This window comes from Syngnathus scovelli, chromosome 4 (assembly GCF_024217435.2).
Source record: "Syngnathus scovelli strain Florida chromosome 4, RoL_Ssco_1.2, whole genome shotgun sequence".
In the NCBI taxonomy this organism is placed as follows: domain Eukaryota; kingdom Metazoa; phylum Chordata; class Actinopteri; order Syngnathiformes; family Syngnathidae; genus Syngnathus; species Syngnathus scovelli.
Window position 1 is genome coordinate 7,132,890 of NC_090850.1, and position 17,979 is coordinate 7,150,868.

General features: G+C 43.5%; 1 protein-coding gene across 1 annotated transcript in view; it reads left to right on the forward strand.

Moving 5' to 3' along the window:
* LOC125967215 (multiple epidermal growth factor-like domains protein 11) overlaps positions 1 to 17,979 on the forward strand; it is a 148,959-nt gene that overhangs the window by 68,794 nt on the left and 62,186 nt on the right.

The window sequence follows — 17,979 nt, forward strand, 5'->3', positions numbered from 1 at the left end:
ATGGGGGCCCGGCTTACGCTGTCCGCTCCCTGCTCCGATCGCGGCGGCGTGGTCGGGGCCTACAATATCTCATGGACTGGGAGGGTTATGACGACGCGCACCGCTCCTGGGTTCCAAGCCGCTGGATACTCGACCGTTCGCTCATCACGGAGTTCCATCGCTGTCATCCGGACCAACCGGGTCCTAGGCGCGGGCGCCCGAGGAGGGACGAGGGGACCAGGGGTGAGGGTCCGGGGAGGTCTTGCCCACCGGTACCGGGGTCTTCTGCCCCCGCGCCCGTCGAGCCTGCGTCTGGCGAGGTGTCGGACGTTTCAGCGGTGTGCTGACCCCTCCACCTGGCCGCCCGGGGTATTGCCTTCCTTTTTTTTTTTTGTTGTTGTTGTTGTTGTTTTGTTGTTTTCGGTTCCTGGGGACATCGGGAGCCGTCCCTTGTGGAGGGGGTTCTGTCATGTGCTGGTGCCACCTGCGACGGGACCACGCCCCCCCTGTCAGTGGAATCACCGTCACCTGCCACGGGTTCATGGACAGCACTATATCAGCGCCGCAAGCGCAGAACCGAGTGCCAGTCTGTCCCTCGATGCTGCTTCGCTCATCAGTCCCGGAGAAACTTGACTCGCTTGACTATTCGAAACCCGAGAAGAACCGTTTGTCCTCTCCAGCCCGATCGCCGCTCCAGCGCCGGCTGTTCCCATCATCCCCTTCCAATAAAGTCCGTCGTCACGCACTTGGCTGTACTGTCCGATCCTTAACACTTCCATTGTCTATTTTCACCTCTGTAAGGCATTGTGCTTAAACAAATTTCACCTCAAAAATCCAATATGCTCATTATGACATCTGGTGTGAAGCTAGCCTTACGCCCAGTTCACACTGAGTGTGGTACATACGCAGAGTGATGTCCGTAAGAAAATTCACAACTGTGATATGTGAGCTGCTCGTGTAAAAAAAAAAAAAATGCATTCCGTTAGACCACAAGAACACAGAAAAGTTGAAATCACGCGATAACAACCGTATATATGGTGATACTTGCCTTTCAGTACCTCACCAACCCCAACCCTCACCGCACGTCACTGCTACTGAGGCTGTTCCACATCCATTTCAGTGTGAACTGAGCGTTAGAGTGGATGGATGAAAGCAGGGACTTTTATGATTTTCATTCATTTGAGTAGTTTGGACCAGAATGTGCATTGAATTAAATCTGGCATCTCATTGTGTTACAAGCAGAACACGAGCATCAATTTGGGTGTTGCTGGACAAACAGCAGCTGTTCTAATTCTAGCCCAGTGAAGTGAGGCGAATGAGTGGATAGGATGGGAATTCTGGACATAGCTGTAGGCTTGGCAACAAAAGTGAGTACTACCTCTGTTCTTGCTGTTCAGTACAAATTAGCTAGAACAAAAATAAGTGGACATTAGTCATGAATACAAGTAAAGCAATTTTGGTAACACATATGGCATAGGGCATATTTTAAAATAAAATATTTATAACAAAATAAAATATGGGTGCATCTAATAAAGGAAAAGCAAATAAAATAAAATATGAGCACATTTGATCCTTCTGCTTATCAGTTTTAAGATGTTAAACTTTGGCTGCAAGACATCTTAAAGCAACGATGCTTATGCCTCAATATTCACATGAGGTTAAGAAAAGCTTTTAAACGGAAGACAGGCCAAAGAGACCCGGCTGCGGTTGACAGAGGTAAGAGCGCTGTGTTGGATTCGACGTGTGTCACTGTATGGTTTTTTTTCAGCATTCACAAATTTAGAGGCGCGCATTTAAGCATGTGTTTCTTACATGTCGTCGGTCACCTTCATTTTTTGTGTTATCTGCTTGGGCTTATGGGACAGGGTTCATGAGATGTGCAAAGTAAATCATTTATACAGGTCTTAAAGGTTAAGTTCTCTGTAAAATTGAGATGGACATGTGCTGGAAAAAGTGGAAAAGTAGGCCCAAGTAAGACGTGACATGTTTCTTGAGGAGATGAATTTTCAATCCGCATTTGTGCATAAGCGGCGACTCTGCAGTCCTGAATGAGATGGGAAGGTCAGGGAGACGAGGGGAACAAAGTCTCAAGCTCCTACAGGAAATCATCGTAGGAAAGAATGAACTAAGCCGCTGGTTTGAGCTGATAGGCTGCTGTTGGCTAAATAGGAGACAAAGACCTCTGGGAACAGGCTGCAGCGTGGCCTTTCATGGAGATTTTTTTGTGCATTACAAAAAGGTACTAGCGTTCACTCACACAGTTCCTTCTGTGTTTGTATCTGTAAACTGTTGCTGAAGGACTAGCTGATTTGTTCAAGTTTACGACACAAATGATGTCATGATGTCCAAGACTTAGCACTGACACGAATGAATTAAGTTAAACTGAGCAGTGCGACAAGCAAACACTGGTGAAATTAATTATGAGATAGGAGATATCTGGTGCCTTTGTAGTCTTTGCTTTCTTGATAAGATAAGAGCACATGTCCTCTCAAACCTTCTGCAAGGACACGTGAAAACCACGACTGATCATAAAACAATCACAACTCCAACAATATTTTCAATATTTTGGTCCAACATTGACTGTCAAGAATTAGGACAACGTCCGCAAAACATTGTAGAAGAATTAGTTTGACAACTAATCAGCTTTGAATCAATTTTGGTGACTGTTTGAGTCAATATGAGATCCTTCGAACCCCCAAGAATTATAATGGCACCTCATTCTGTATTCCTCTTTTTCCATGAAGCACAAAGCAGACTGCTAAATGACAAAAAGATACACAAACAAGCATAAAAAGAAAGTTCATTGAATTGTTTTCAATGTGTTCAATGGAAGTAGTTCAGCATCGCTGGAGATCTATACTGTACTTAGTGGAATCATACTTATAATTGATCATTGCAGCATAACTAAAACAAGTATGAAACTAAAGATAATGCAGGCTACGACAAAGGTTGTGAAGCAGTTTTTCCTTAACGTCTTGTTCACCTTAAATGTACGTTTTGTAATTCAACACACTTTTCAATGCAAAAAATACTAGATTTCTTAGAAGACATTTTAAAACTGAGTCATGCTTGAACAACAGGCCAATAGCTTCTCCCAACATTGAAGGGTTGAGCTGAGCACTTAGTAATCAATGTTTCATTTTTATGCTGACATAAAGCGTTCATACTATGTGAGGAGGCAGAAGAATGTAGGGCAACTTATTCATTTAACTCAGTCCCCTCCTGCACCCCTGTTGAGATTTGTATCGATCACTGTAATCTGATCTCTGAACTCTGAGTACAATTGGGCGTGACGGGGCATTTGCGCCTCTGTGGGATGAAACATAGCCTGTTCCCAGTTACTTGTATGGTGCAACTCTGCATGAAAATCAGGTTCACAGCAGTCCGAGGGCTTGTCATTGCGGGAACAGAAATAGACTAGCGTGGGTCTATGTATGACACAGGTGTCAAACTCAAGGCCCGGGGGCCAGATATGGCCCGCCACATCATTTTATGTGGCCCGCGAAGACAAATTGTGCATCAAATTTGTGTGTCATTACTAGAATTGTGAATTGTCTTTACTTTTAATAATATCTTTCGTTTTTACTGATTTGAAAACGTTTTGTAGCTTTTACTGTATATATGAGGTGCTCATACATTTATTTGGGTTAACAGTCATAATGGCCCTCCGAAAGAAGCTATGACGACAATGCAGTCCGCGAAAAAAATTAGTTTGACACCCCTGAATCAGTAAAATGCAAGACCTCCCTTTGCAGATGATATAGTCGACTGATTCATGTGACTTGGGCAATTATGCCCATGACCCTGCGTTAATGTGTGCCCAGCCCACAATACTGCCAGGGGGCGCTATTAAAATATTTTTCAGATGATAATGACTCAATATAATAATTGATATATTGAAATAATCTATGAATAACTGAAATAAAAACAGATAATTCATTCAATGAATTGATTTCTGCAATGATGTCTACAATATCTGCCTTGATTAAATACACCAAAGTTGTGTTACATTATCTGCACTATCATTTGGACCTACTTTCACGAACTCTAAAATCAAGTCTACTTTTTGTAACCAAATTTGAATGACACAGTTCAATCCCATCCTTCAATGAGCCTCATACTGTATTTTATCACAGGCTACATTCAGTGTGTGTCACGGTCGGGTGGGGCATGGAGCAGGACGACCAAGTGCAGCTTGGACCAGGGTTTATTGAAGCAACTCAAAAGGCAAACTGACATGACTTAACAAACAATAACTTGACTGACTGACCGGGACGTGAAACAAGAAGACAGCAGGACATGATGGCATCAAGACAGTACGACAACACCGAACGACAGCAACCAATGATCCGACCGGGAGTGAGGGGCAGACAGGACTTTTATACACGACAGGTAACGAGAGGCAGGTGGGAACAATCACACTGATCATAGGCACACAGGAGGGGAGGGGCGAGCACACAGACAGAAACCAAGACACACATAGTGGAGCAGTTGGGGACGAGACGTGACAGAACCCCCCCCCCCACAAGGGACGGCTCCCGACGTCCCAAAAAAAAACTAGGGGAACCAACCCGCACTCGGGCGGCGACTTGGGGAACCGAACCGCACTCGGGCGGCGACTTGGGGAACCGAACCGCACACGGGCGGCGACTTGGGGAACCGAACCGCACTCGGGCGGCGACTTGGGGAACCGAACCGCACTCAAGCGGCGACTTGGGGAACCGAACCGCACCGCACTCGGGCGGCTACTTGGGGAACCGAACCGCACCGCACTCGGGCGGCTACTTGGGGAACCGAACCGCACTCGGGCGGCGACTTGGGGAACCGAACCGCACTCGGGCGGCGACAGAACCGCACTCGGGCGGCGACTTTGGGGAACAGAACCGCGCTCGGGCGCCGACCTAGGGGACAGAACCGCACTCCGGCGGCGCCCTAGGGGACAGAACCGTACTCTGGCGGCGACTTGGGGGACAGAACCGCGCTCAGGCGGCGACTTCGGGGACAGAACCGCGACTTCGGGGACAGAACCGCACTCTGGCGGCGACTCGGGGAAACAGAACCGCAATCAGCGGCATACGAAAGTCAGCGCCGCAATCGGCGGCATTTAAAAGTCTAGATCGCGATCAGCGTCAATCGGAAGGCGGAGCTGTGGCAGCAGCATGAACCACCACGCGCCACAGCAGTGGGAGTGGGGCCAGGGACGATCGCGGGTCCGGCGCAGCTGGCCCGAAATCTGGCGACGCCCGCAGGTCCTGCAACGTTGGGATGGAGCCCGGTGGTGGCCGCGAGTCCGATGGCGCCGTGGGGCACTCCGATAGCGGCCGCCGGTCCGGCGTCGCGGCAGCGAAGTCCGATGACGGTCGCAGAGGCGATGGTGCCGGGAGGAACTCCGATGGCAGCCGCGGGTCCGGCATCGCGGGAGCTAAGTCCGATGACGCTCGCAGAGGCGATGGTGCCGGGAGGAACTCCGATGGCGGCCGCGGGTCCGGCGTCGCGGGACCGAAGTCCGATGACGGTCGCGGAGCCGATGGCGCCGGGGGGAAATTCCGATGGCGGCCGTGAGTCCGGCGTCGCTGGAGCAAGATCCGATGGCGGCTGCAAGCCCATGTCAAGTCAAGTCAAGTTTATTTGTATAGCCCTAAATCACAAACAGTCTCAAAGGGCTTCACATAGCCAAAATTGACAATTATTCTCAAAGCATCCCCTGATCATAAGCTCCCAAAAGGGCAAGGAAAAACTCAAAAACCCCTGCCAGGGGAAAATGAGAAACCTTGAGAAGGGACCACAGATGGAAGGATCCCCCTTTCAGGATCACCAGGTTGTAATGGATGCAGAGAGTGCACAAGTAATACATAATATGAAAATCAATGAAAAAAAATGGATGTCGGAGGTGCCCTCGATTGTCCTGGCAGTGTCCTCAAGGGGGCCAAGCCGCAGCTCCCCCATCCCGAACTGGTCCCTGAGAATCCAGCCAGCCGCCATCAGCTTTTGAGCCACCTAACCCCCTCCCCAGCCGGGGAGGAGGTGGGCAGAGAGAACAGAACAAACTCCGGCCAAATCGGCCATCACAAGTTAGTTAAAGGCCATCTCATAGAAATGTGTCTTTAAATGTGTCTTAAATGTTTCTACTGAGGTAGTAGTTCTAATATCCATTGGTAGGGCATTCCAAAGCTCTGGAGCCCGAATAGAGAATGCTCTAGACCCTGCAGACATTTTCTTGGCCCTCGGTATAACTAAAAGGCTAGCGTTTTGCGAACGAAGGTTACGAGACGGAACATAAGGAACGACTAGGTCGACGAGATATGAAGGCGCTAAGCCATGCGGTGCTTTATAGGTTAGTAGAAGAACCTTGAAGTCACATCTTAAATGGACCGGGAGCCAATGTAATTCGGCTAATATTGGGGTAATGTGATCATATTTTCTTGACCGTGAGAGCAGCCTCGCAGCGGCATTTTGCACTAACTGTAGACTTTTAATACTGGATTTAGGAAGACCAGAGAATAATACATTACAGTAGTCCAGGCGCGACGTGACGAACGCATGTATAATAGTTTCCGCATCCCCGGTCGAGAGGATAGGACGAATCTTAGCAATATTACGAAGGTGAAAAAACGCAATCCTGGTTATATTCTTGATGTGTTTTTGAAAGGAGAGCGTTTGGTCAAATATTACCCCGAGATTAGTTACCGTATCACTGAGTGATAGTACGGTTATCTATAGTTAAAGTGGTTTCCTTAAATAAATGTTGATAACGAGTAGGACCAATTATCAACATCTCAGTTTTATCTGGGTTAAGACGAAGGAAGTTGAGAGACATCCATTGCTTAATCTCCGCAAGGCACGCCTCGAGATTACAGCAGTCCTGTGGATCTGTCATCGATAACGGCATATATAATTGGGTGTCATCGGCGTAGCATTGAAAACTAATATTATATTTACGTATTATGCCCCCAAGCGGAATCATATAAATATTAAATAAAATCGGTCCGAGTACCGATCCCTGTGGGACACCACACAGAACATTATAAAGCTCAGAGGACGTATTACCATGGACCACTCGGTGCGTCCTGCCTGATAGATAGGAATTGAACCAGCTTAGTGCTGACCCTGAGATACCAACACAACTTTTAAGACGCCCTAATAAGATATCGAAGTCTACAGTGTCAAAGGCAGCACTAAGATCAAGTGGTAACAATACAGACGACGTATTTGAATCCATAGCTATGAGGAGATCATTAGTCACTTTAGCAAGTGCTGTCTCTGTAGAATGATTAGCTCTAAAACCAGACTGAAAAGAGTCATATCGATTATTAGCGACCATGTAATCAGTAAGCTGCTGTGCTACTACTTTTCCGAGAAGTTTTGCTATGAATGGGAGGTTTGAAACTGGCCTATAATTACTGAGACAGTCCGGGTCAAGATTTGCTCGCTTAAGTAGTGGTTTAATAATAGCGGTTTTAAAGGCCATTGGCACTATCCCAGAGGAAACAGACAGATTGATTATATTTAAGACCGACGGTCCTAAAATTGGAAATAATTCTTTTAGTTTGGCTGGAAGCGGGTCGAGTAAACGTGTTGTTTGTTTAGCCGTACTAACCAATTTTGTAAGCATTTCAAGGGACACGCTTTTGAAATTTGAGGGTTATTGCATGATCCCTAGCGCTAGTAACCGGCGGAGCGATTGGCATGGTATTCTTGATCTCGTCCCTAATGGACTCAATCTTTTGAGCAAAAAATTTCATAAACTCGTCAGCTGAGTGGAAGGAGCTATCGGGGGTCGGCTGGCGCAGAGTTAGCTTTGCCACTGTATCAAATAAGTATTTAGGATTATTTTTATTAAGATTAATGACTTGCGAAAAATAACGAGTTTTTGCTAAAATAAGCGCATCTTTATATTTCAGGAGGCTGTCCTTCCATGCCTGATGGAAAACCTCAAGTTTGGTTAAACGCCATCTGCGCTCATGCTTTCTACATAATGGTTTAAACGTACGTGTTTCATCTGTGAACCACGGAGTTGGCCATCTACGGCGAGTTTTCAGACGTAGCGGTGCCACAGAGTCGATGGCTTTTAATAATGTCGCATTGAATTCATTTGTAAGATTATCGATAGAGCCACTGTACGCGGGAAACATGGCGGTTGCCGGCGACAGTAACTCAGATAGCGCAGTTGCAGTCATGGAGTTAAAATTACGGCTGCTATAATTCTGATTGCTCTCTTGTCTTTGACAAGGAAGTAAAATTTCAAATTTTATTAAAAAATGATCAGACAGAACAGTAGTGTATGGCAGTACTGTTATATTTGAGGTTGCTAGTCCTCGGGATAATACCAGATCTAAGGTATTTTCATTCTTATGCGTTGCTGCCTGCACAGCTTGCGTAAAACCAAACGTATCGATTAAAGTTTGAAATGCCGAAGTCAGTGGTTCCGACGGTGAATTCATGTGGATGTTGAAATCACCCATGATAACTATATTATCTGCATTTGTCACTAGATCAGCCACAACTTCTGAAAATTCATCCAGGAAGCCAGAGTAAGCCCCGGGTGGGCGGTAAATAACAAGATAGAATGACGGTAGCGCAGTGGATCGCACAATGAGAACTTCAAATGTTTTAAATACATGAATTGAGCGAGGCCTAAATCTAAGCTCAGAATTTGAGATGAGGGCGACACCCCCACCCTTTTTCCGAGGACGAGCCACATGCGAGCTCACAAAATTTGGAGGCGAGGTCTCGTTAAGTGGCAGCAGTTCATTAGGTTTTAACCAGGTCTCGCAAAGACCAAAAACGTTTAGATTATGTTCCGTGATAAGGTCATTAACAAGAACTGCTTTCGTATGAAGTGATCTAATATTCATAAAACCGAATTTAAGTGTAATTGGTTGATCAGGGTGCGTATCTATCGAAGGATTTTTAAACGGGATGCGAGTAAAATTGTGTTCTCTAGGCCTAATATCACCTCTCAAAAGTTTATTAGGGCGGTGGGATGAAACGACCGTGGGAATTTGATGATGAGTATTTGTTACACATGTGAAGTTATCTAAAGCAGGCACCGTTTCATCAGCAAGACCAGTCGGGACGGAGTGATTGGATTTGTCTACTACCCCAGTAGAAAGTGTGTTTATGTGTACTGCAGCACTATTTAAACTGTCGCGCTCTAGTCTACACGAGGAGCTATGTGTATGCTGAAAGTCTAGCCTAGCGCTAGTTAACTTTAACTTAACAGACTCCAAACCCATCCTCACAGGTGGTCTAATCACCTGTGCCCTGGCCTGCTCTAAAGTGACCTGTCATGAGTGGCTCAAACAGTAATCTATATTCCTAGAAAGAGTGAAGGCGCCTTCACGGTTAGGGTGAAGGCCGTCCTTCCTCAGCAGGTCGGGGCGGCCCCAGAAGGAGGACCAGTTATCTATAAAATACAGTCCCTGCTTCTTACAGAACCCAGCCATCCATCGATTAAGGGAGACTAATCTACTATACCTCTCATCAGTGCCTCTCCCAGGCAGGGGGCCAGAGACAAATACTCGATGCCGACTCATCTTTCTGGCAAGATCACAAGTCCTCGCTATGTTTTTCTTTGTGATCTCTGATTGTCTCATCCTAACATCATTGGAGCCGACGTGTATCACTATGTCCGAGTAGCTAGTGTTGTTGGAACTACGCTGTTGACTAGGCCTATTGCGAGTCAGCTCCCTAAGATTAGCTTCTATGTCGGGTGCTCTGCCCCCAGGAATACACATTACCGTGGCTGGATTTTTAAGCGTAATGTTGCGGGTAATGGAGTCGCCTATGACCAAAGTGCGAGGGCCAGTAGACCGAGATGACTTTGGACGGCTATGCGTCTTACCTGGCTCATCGCGATTAGCAAGCCGCTTGGGGCTAATGCTAACCGGGCTAGCGGGCTGACTACAGCCCGCGTCTGTGTCCGCCGCAACTACTGTTATCGCACTATTCTGCTCTAACTGGCGGACACGTCCCTCTAGCAGAGACAACCTCTCTAAGAGAAGGGTGCAGTTGGTGCACGAAGCCGTACATACCTCTTGGTCCGCTGCCACTACATACATGGCACTGGAACATGCTCGGATGTGGATCGGGCGTCGCAGTGGGAGCTGGTGGTGAAGGGTGGTCCAAGCGCTGGCCGCTGTGATGGTCGGACCATTCTGTCACGGTCGGGTGGGACATGGAGCAGGACGACCAAGTGCAGCTTGGACCAGGGTTTATTGAAGCAACTCAAAAGGCAAACTGACATGACTTAACCAACAATAACTTGACTGACCGGGACGTGAAACAAGAAGACAGCAGGACATGACGGCATCAAGACAGTACGACAACACCGAACGACAGCAACCAATGATCCGACCGGGAGTGAGGGGCAGACAGGACTTTTATACACGACAGGTAACGAGAGGCAGGTGGGAACAATCACACTGATCATGGGCACACAGGAGGGGAGGGGCGAGCACACAGACAGAAACCAAGACAACAGACACATAGTGGAGCAGTTGGGGACGAGACGTGACAGTGTGTGCTTTGCAGGCAGATGCTGTGCAAAGGATAGACATGATCATAGTAGCTTTGGAACCTCAGATGTTTATTCTAGCAACTCATTGATGTCCTCAGTGAATATCCAACCCTAACCCTTTACTAAATATACTGTCCAACCCAAACACGTTTTACACACAGCACTTCTGCCAGGTCCAACTAGTGGCTGTAGCTGTGTCAGAGTACCTCTTTAGTTTTGTCAATCAAATTCACCAGAAAGGTTTTAGATAAAAATTCACCACAGCCCCGTAGGAGAGGGTTAGGGTTAGCTCGGGTTGGCTCCATTAAGCTTATAAAATATATAGTTTGTGAGCAAACTTGATGATTTCATAAAATGTGTTCAGTTACAATTGGCATGCATACACACACATCCTAACTAGAAGGAAGAAATTTTGCCCAGTGCGTTTTTGCATCTCATGCTCACAACGTACGCTGAGAAGGTTCTACCTGCTTATATCAATGCATATAGTATAGTATATTCTTATAGTGAGTCGGTGTTTGAGTGTGAAACTGGACCACACTTCCAGAGAACTAACCACTGATGGTAATCCTTCTCTTCTTTCCATTGTTTGTTCATCAGTAAAAATGAAAACAGAAAAAATTAACACTTGCCAGTCATACCGTTGGCATCTTGGAAAAAGAAGGACCACAGAAATCCCACACACAAAGAAATAACTCCAAAATCAGCACTGTAGGGATATTGTGAGATTTGGCTTGATTAATTTAACATCTGAATTACCACTCTTTAAGATACTTAATCCTGACAAAAACAAAAAACACAACTCTACAAAAAATGCAAAATAACATATGCCCGTAGTGGATGTATGTCATCACTGTTTGGATTATAGGAGTTGAAGGTATCATAGAGTTAAAACTTTCCAGTTTTCAGGCTTTTCTTCTAATATGCAATATTTGTGACAAGTGAAAATGGAGGGTATCCTTGACCACAAGGTAAGTAAGTTTTAACAGCAAGTTGTTGTCTGATAATAAACATAAACAGCTTGACAACACACACACACACACACACACACACACACACACACACACACACACACACACACACACACACACACACACACACACACACATTAATTAAGATTGTTTGGCCGCAGAATACTGTCACGTCTCGTCCCCAACTGCTCCACTATGTGTCTGTTGTCTTGGTTTCTGTTTGTGTGCTCGCCCCTCCCCTTCTGTGTGCCCATGATCAGTGTGATTATTCCCACCTGCCTCTCGTTACCTGTCGTGTATATAAGTCCTGTCTGCCCCTCACTCCCTGTCGGATCATTGGTTGTGGTCGTTCGGTGTTGGATTTATGTTATGTGTTAACGTCATGAGGTCTTTTTGGTTCCAGTTGCTGTCATTGGTTATGTCACCCTGCTGTTAAAAATATAAATGGATCGACCATCCAACTTTATATTGGCACTACTGTTCTCTGTCACGCCTTAGCCCCAGCTGTTCCACTAAGTGTCGGTTTCTTGGTTTCTGTCTGGGTGCTCGCCCCTCCCTTCCTGTGTGCCCATGATGAGTTTGATTATTCCCACCTGCCTCTTGTTACCTGTCGTGTATATAAATCCTGTCTGCCCCTCACTCCCGGTCGGATCATTGTTGTGTGTTCATGTCATGATGTCTTTTTGGTTCCGGTTCCTGTCATTGGTAATGTCACCCTGTCTTTTTGTTTCACGTCTTGTTGTTAGGTTTTGTTAGGTCATGTCAGTTGCCGAGTCTGTTAGTTTGCCTTTTTTGAGTTCACCAATAAACCCTGGTCCAAGCTGCACTTGGTCGTCCTGCTCCATGCCCCACCCGATCCTGACAAATACATAGTGGCTTTTAAGTCATGCTTCATATCCCCAGAGGACAAACATATTTCACATTTAATCAAATAGGGTCAAGTCATCAAGTTATCAGCATTAATTAAAACAAACATTCTTACATACAATTTTCTTTTAATGTTTGCTAGATTTGGGCTCAGCATCAAAATAGGGGCCCCTGATGTGGGAAATGCATGAAAAATATTTTTCCCTTTTTTCAAATGTCATAGTTGAAAAAGAATTCATTTGAAAAAACACCAAGAGTGGGTTTGTCCAAGCCCATTGATCAATTCAATAAATAAGAGGTGTTTCGATACTTTAATCCATGTAGTAGTTGGAGATACATAATCTACATGTTTTCCAAAGTATATCATTTTGTGCTTACACTGCTTTTAAAAGCACAAGGACATTTTGGTCTTTTATATCCTATGAAACCATTTTCCAACCCCAGAAATGTCATCAAACATGTTTGTCTAAAGCAAAATTGAGAAATTCACTGGCAACTCCCGTCAGAAATCATATATTAGCCATTTTCCCTCTAATCCCACGTGAGCTCACGTTTGCCAAACCTTGTGATGGACAAGCCATTAACGAGTAAAACAACTTGCCCAATCGACACTGCTTCCCTCCTCCTTCACTAACCACCCCCATTTCACTCTCTACCTGCACTCTGATTAATTTCTACAAAACATGTTTATCATCCACTGCTGCCTTTCAGCTGCAGTGACCAGCACAATAGATCCTTTCCAGCTCAGAGAATTTATTTATCTTTGACTTGAAAATAGCTAGAAATTATTCATTGGCTGCCTTCTTCGCTTTGGTTCAGAGATGAGGGGCACAGTAGCAGCATCCACAGTATACCCACTCTTTAGTTTGCAGACTTGACTCTCACGACCAAAAAAAAAAACATCTTTATCTCAAACCTGTCATATATTGAATATATATGTTGAAAATCATTTTAAAACAATTCAATACTTGTCATTAAATACAGAACAAAGAGTTTGTGTACTTCTTTCTCAGCAACACCAACACATAGGTTTGTATCATCAGATTAGACTCAAAACCAAGATTAACCTGACGTTGGACGTTGCAAAGTGTCTAGGCGTCGGATTGCGATAAATGTATTGATTACCGTTGTAATATTGGACCTTGTTTTCATCATTTGTTTTTAATGGGACCCTAATTGTCTGTAATTTTGAGATTGATGTGTGCCTCAGTTGTTGTAGTGTTGGTAAAATAATCCTCCTGCAAATTCACTTTTATGGTTTAGTCAAGTGGATGACTCCTCTTCAGTAATGTGATGGGAGTCTGACCTCTAACCCAAGCCAAATGGAGCCTTCAGCAAAACTCAGATTTAATGCTCACTTTGCATAAAACAAGATCATTAAAATATAATTAGCGTACATGAAAGCAAGGTGGGACATTTTCCATCAAATCCAAGTCAGTCAAAACTCATTGAGTCTTGCCAGGTCTCATGCAACATTGGACAGTAAATATGTTGACAAAGTCTAATTACAGCGATTATACAGGCTTGAACCCTGGCAAAAGGGCAGTGCAAGGAAAGTCCCATTAGTTATGGATGAGTGGAATTTCCCTCAGTGTGGTCTCCATCAAAGAAAAATGTCTTGATCAGCAAGATGCGCAAAGGCACATAGGCACTGGCCAGTCAGTGTTCCTCTCAAGTGACATGCTGTGAGCTGTAAACTGTTTCATCCATGTGGCCAACCCATGCCCTCATCGACCTGTGTCCCAAACGACCTGAAATATGCTGCCACTAATTACAATTATTAATTGAAAATAGGAAATCAATGGTTGTGAATTAAACACAAGCGCGCACATAGGTTTATGGGTCATTCGTTGGCTAACAACTCAACTAGTTTGACATAGTTTTAAAGGGCAAAAATCCTGAGCGTAAATTACAAGCAATTCATGTCCTCTTTTTATTACTGTGACATTATCTGGAAGCTACTATACTGCACATACATGATGATCTACATTACTTGGCGTAGTACTTACCATGCTGTGGTTTCTTTTTGACAATATTACGTATTTAATCATTTGTCAAGGGACTTTATGGTATTCTAAAAATTGCTCACTTGAAAAAAGTTTTACACGTCCAAGTATGTCAACTTGAATGAAGTGTTGTGCACTACAGGGAAATAAATCGGTGCTGTTAAAAATATAAATGGATCGACCATCCAACTTTATATTGGCACTACTGTTCTCTGTCACGCCTTAGCCCCAGCTGTTCCACTAAGTGTCGGTTTCTTGGTTTCTGTCTGGGTGCTCGCCCCTCCCTTCCTGTGTGCCCATGATGAGTTTGATTATTCCCACCTGCCTCTTGTTACCTGTCGTGTATATAAGTCCTGTCTGCCCCTCACTCCCGGTCGGATCATTGTTGTGTGTTCATGTCATGATGTCTTTTTGGTTCCTGTTCCTGTCATTGGTAATGTCACCCTGTCTTTTTGTTTCACGTCTTTTTGGTCAGTCTCGTTGTTAGGTTTTGTTAAGTCATGTCAGTTGCCGAGTCTGTTAGTTTGCCTTTTTTGAGTTCACCAATAAACCCTGGTCCAAGCTGCACTTGGTCGTCCTGCTCCATGCTCCACGCGACCGTGACAGTTCTCCCTATGTTAAACCCTTCATATAAATCTGTTAAGTTATACTGCTTTCAGGTAATACGTTGTAATTTAGTCATAACATTTTCTTTTCCATCCCACTAATATCTGGATGATTAAATGACCAAATAATGTTCCTTTATTTTTAAAAATCCCATAGGAGAGCTACACTTAATATAAAGTTAGCGTATTTTAGTTTACGGAACCAGCAAAAGCCTTTTGTTATAAATATAAAATTGTCGTATTTAACAATGTATATATTTTGCCTCTGTTGCCAGTAAAAGCCAAACTGACACAACACATGTTTCTTACTACATGTTCTATTCTGCGCTTGCTTCACCTCTTGTTAAACCTCAAAGTGACAGAGATCTCACGGAATTAAAAATGGATGAAATGAGCGAGAGGCTGCCAGAGATACTGTAGTGTATTTGTGTGTGTGTGCGTGCGTGTGTGTGTGTATGTGTGTGTGCGCGCGTGCCTGTTTGTTCTGATTAGTTCCTTCATTAGGAGGTTGCATGACATTAAATTTTAACCCAGCATGGTGTTGGTTGGCTGACAGTTGCATCGATCATTTACCTCTTGCCCGAGTTAACTCGCCAAGCCAAACGACAGATGACAGAACAGCTTCATGAGCGTTTATTCATTCATGCAACAAGCCATAACTGTTCAGAGTACGAGTCTCCGGTCAGTATCTGTCTGCCATGCTACATGATGCTCATATTTTTAAGAATTGGCAGGGGTGTTTTTTTTTTTTGTTTGTTTTTTTATGGTTTCTGGAGTAATGTTTTTATTATACCAAATAAGAACACAAACAAAAAGGCAGCACCAAATAAAGGCTGAAGTAAAATCATTGCAGAAATAGGAAATACTTTATTGAAATAACCCAATTCCGGAATTCAAGTGTTAGCACAGAACCATAGGCAGATGTAAAAATCTGAATAAATAAAAATAACTGTAATATCCTAAATGTCGTATATCTACATATAAACTCTGCTTAACTCTAATAACGAATTAGGAGAGCATAACAATCATGTCATTGTTGCACGTCACATGTAATTTAAAAATAGACTGACAACAGCGTAAAAATAAATGGAATAAATGTATTTAGTGTGCAATGTTAAGTGGGAAAGGTAATTGCTTGTGACAGCATCTAATGTAATTGCTGGGAACATATTGTAAAAAAACAAGAGAAAAAAACAACACACACACAGTTGATACAGAGTTAATATTTGGATGCTGGCTCAATGGAGCTCTCACAAAGCAGATTGAATGCTCTCTGCATGGTCTTTTCGCCATTGTTTGCTGTTCTAGTTTGTATTTTCTGTAGTTACTTGGTTTGAAGATTCATATTTGGTCTAATTTGGTTGAATTTTGATTTATTCATTTGATTTACTTGAATGACGTCTCCTTTTGAATAAACTTATGCACAGTCGCTCTCCCTTTTTGTTATGGCCTTTGAGTCAAGGTCTAATGAGGTCGTTAAAATGAGGTCATTAATTCGTGGCTCATCACTAGAAAGCTTGCATTTTTCCAGTATGCCAGGCAATGGCTGATGTGATGTGACTAAAGTGTTCAACAGTTCCTGGATGATAACAGTGCAAAGTTGAGTCTCGGGAATGATCTCGCTAAGAATAAAAATCGGTTTAGTAGTCATGTCATGTGAAACCACTGAGTAAAAAGTAATGACGATTCACGGGCGCTAGAAAATAGTTTAATTTTGCAGCATAGATATGATGGGCCTAAAGTGATCATTTTTCACTGGACTCCAAATCCTATGCTCCCATGTAAGTCACTGCCCTCAAACCAGGTTCTGCTGAGGATCATGCTCAGAATTCATAGAATCAATCAATGAATTCTGTTTAAATTAATCTCAGGGCACACTGATATCGTTTTTGTTTAGCATTTTCCTGAAAGAAAAACAACTCAACCAAATGAGTGCCACCTGATAATGGCTAATGAATGAGCTGACATTTGCATAATTTCTTCTTGTGTCAGGAATAAATTGCGCAATGAAACCCTTTTTGTCACAAATAACTGGAAAGAAGAGATAGAGGAGCATTTGAATTTCTTGTGATTTTGTAATCAAGTTTATAAACATTGCACTCATGACCTCATCCCTTTCGGTCTCTAAGTACAACTAAGTCGAGTCACAGTTAGGCAAGTGATCCGACAACAGGACAATATGACAGGAAAGGTGGTTAGAACTATTAAAAAATAATTACATTTGTCTGTAGATTTGCCGTCATCTGTGTCATGGGAATTCACAAACGTTGAGTGGAGGACTCTTCTTGGCAGTTGAAGCTGCCTTTGATCCGAAGTCGTCTTCATTTCTAAATTTTAGGTTTGTTTGTTTCTGGTGGGTGAGTTGTCTGGGGATGCTGACATTGAGAGGTTTTGTTCTTTATTGTTGTTATAATAACGTCAGATCAGGCACCTGATAATACACTATACAGGACCGTCTCAGAAAATTAGAATATTGTGATAAAGTTCTTTATTTTCTGTGATGCAATTAAAAACCAAAAATGTCATACATTCTGTATTCATTACAAATCAACTGAAATATTGCAAGCCTTTTATTATTTTAATATTGCTGATTTGAGTGAATTAGACGATTCAAGTGATTCGTTGAATACCCTACTAGTATACTTTTTCATGATATTCTAATATTTTGAGATAGGATATTTGAGTTTTTTAAGCTGTATGTTATAATCAGAAATATTATTTTATTTTATTATATTTATTATTATAATAATAAAAGGCTTGTGATATTTCAGTTGATTTGTAATGAATCCAAAATGTATGACATTTTTGTTTTTTTAATTGCATTGCAGAAAATAAAGAACTTTATCACAATATTCAAATTTTCTGAGACAGTCCTGTATGTAGGAATTATATTAAGTAATCCAGTGAGTTGCCAAGGCTGTGATAGTAGCATTCACTTAGTAGAGCTGGACAGCTTCACCAAGAGGTGAACGCAGCTTGCAGCGGAGCTCAGGATGATGGCCACTATGGAAACAAAACACTGTGTGGTCTTA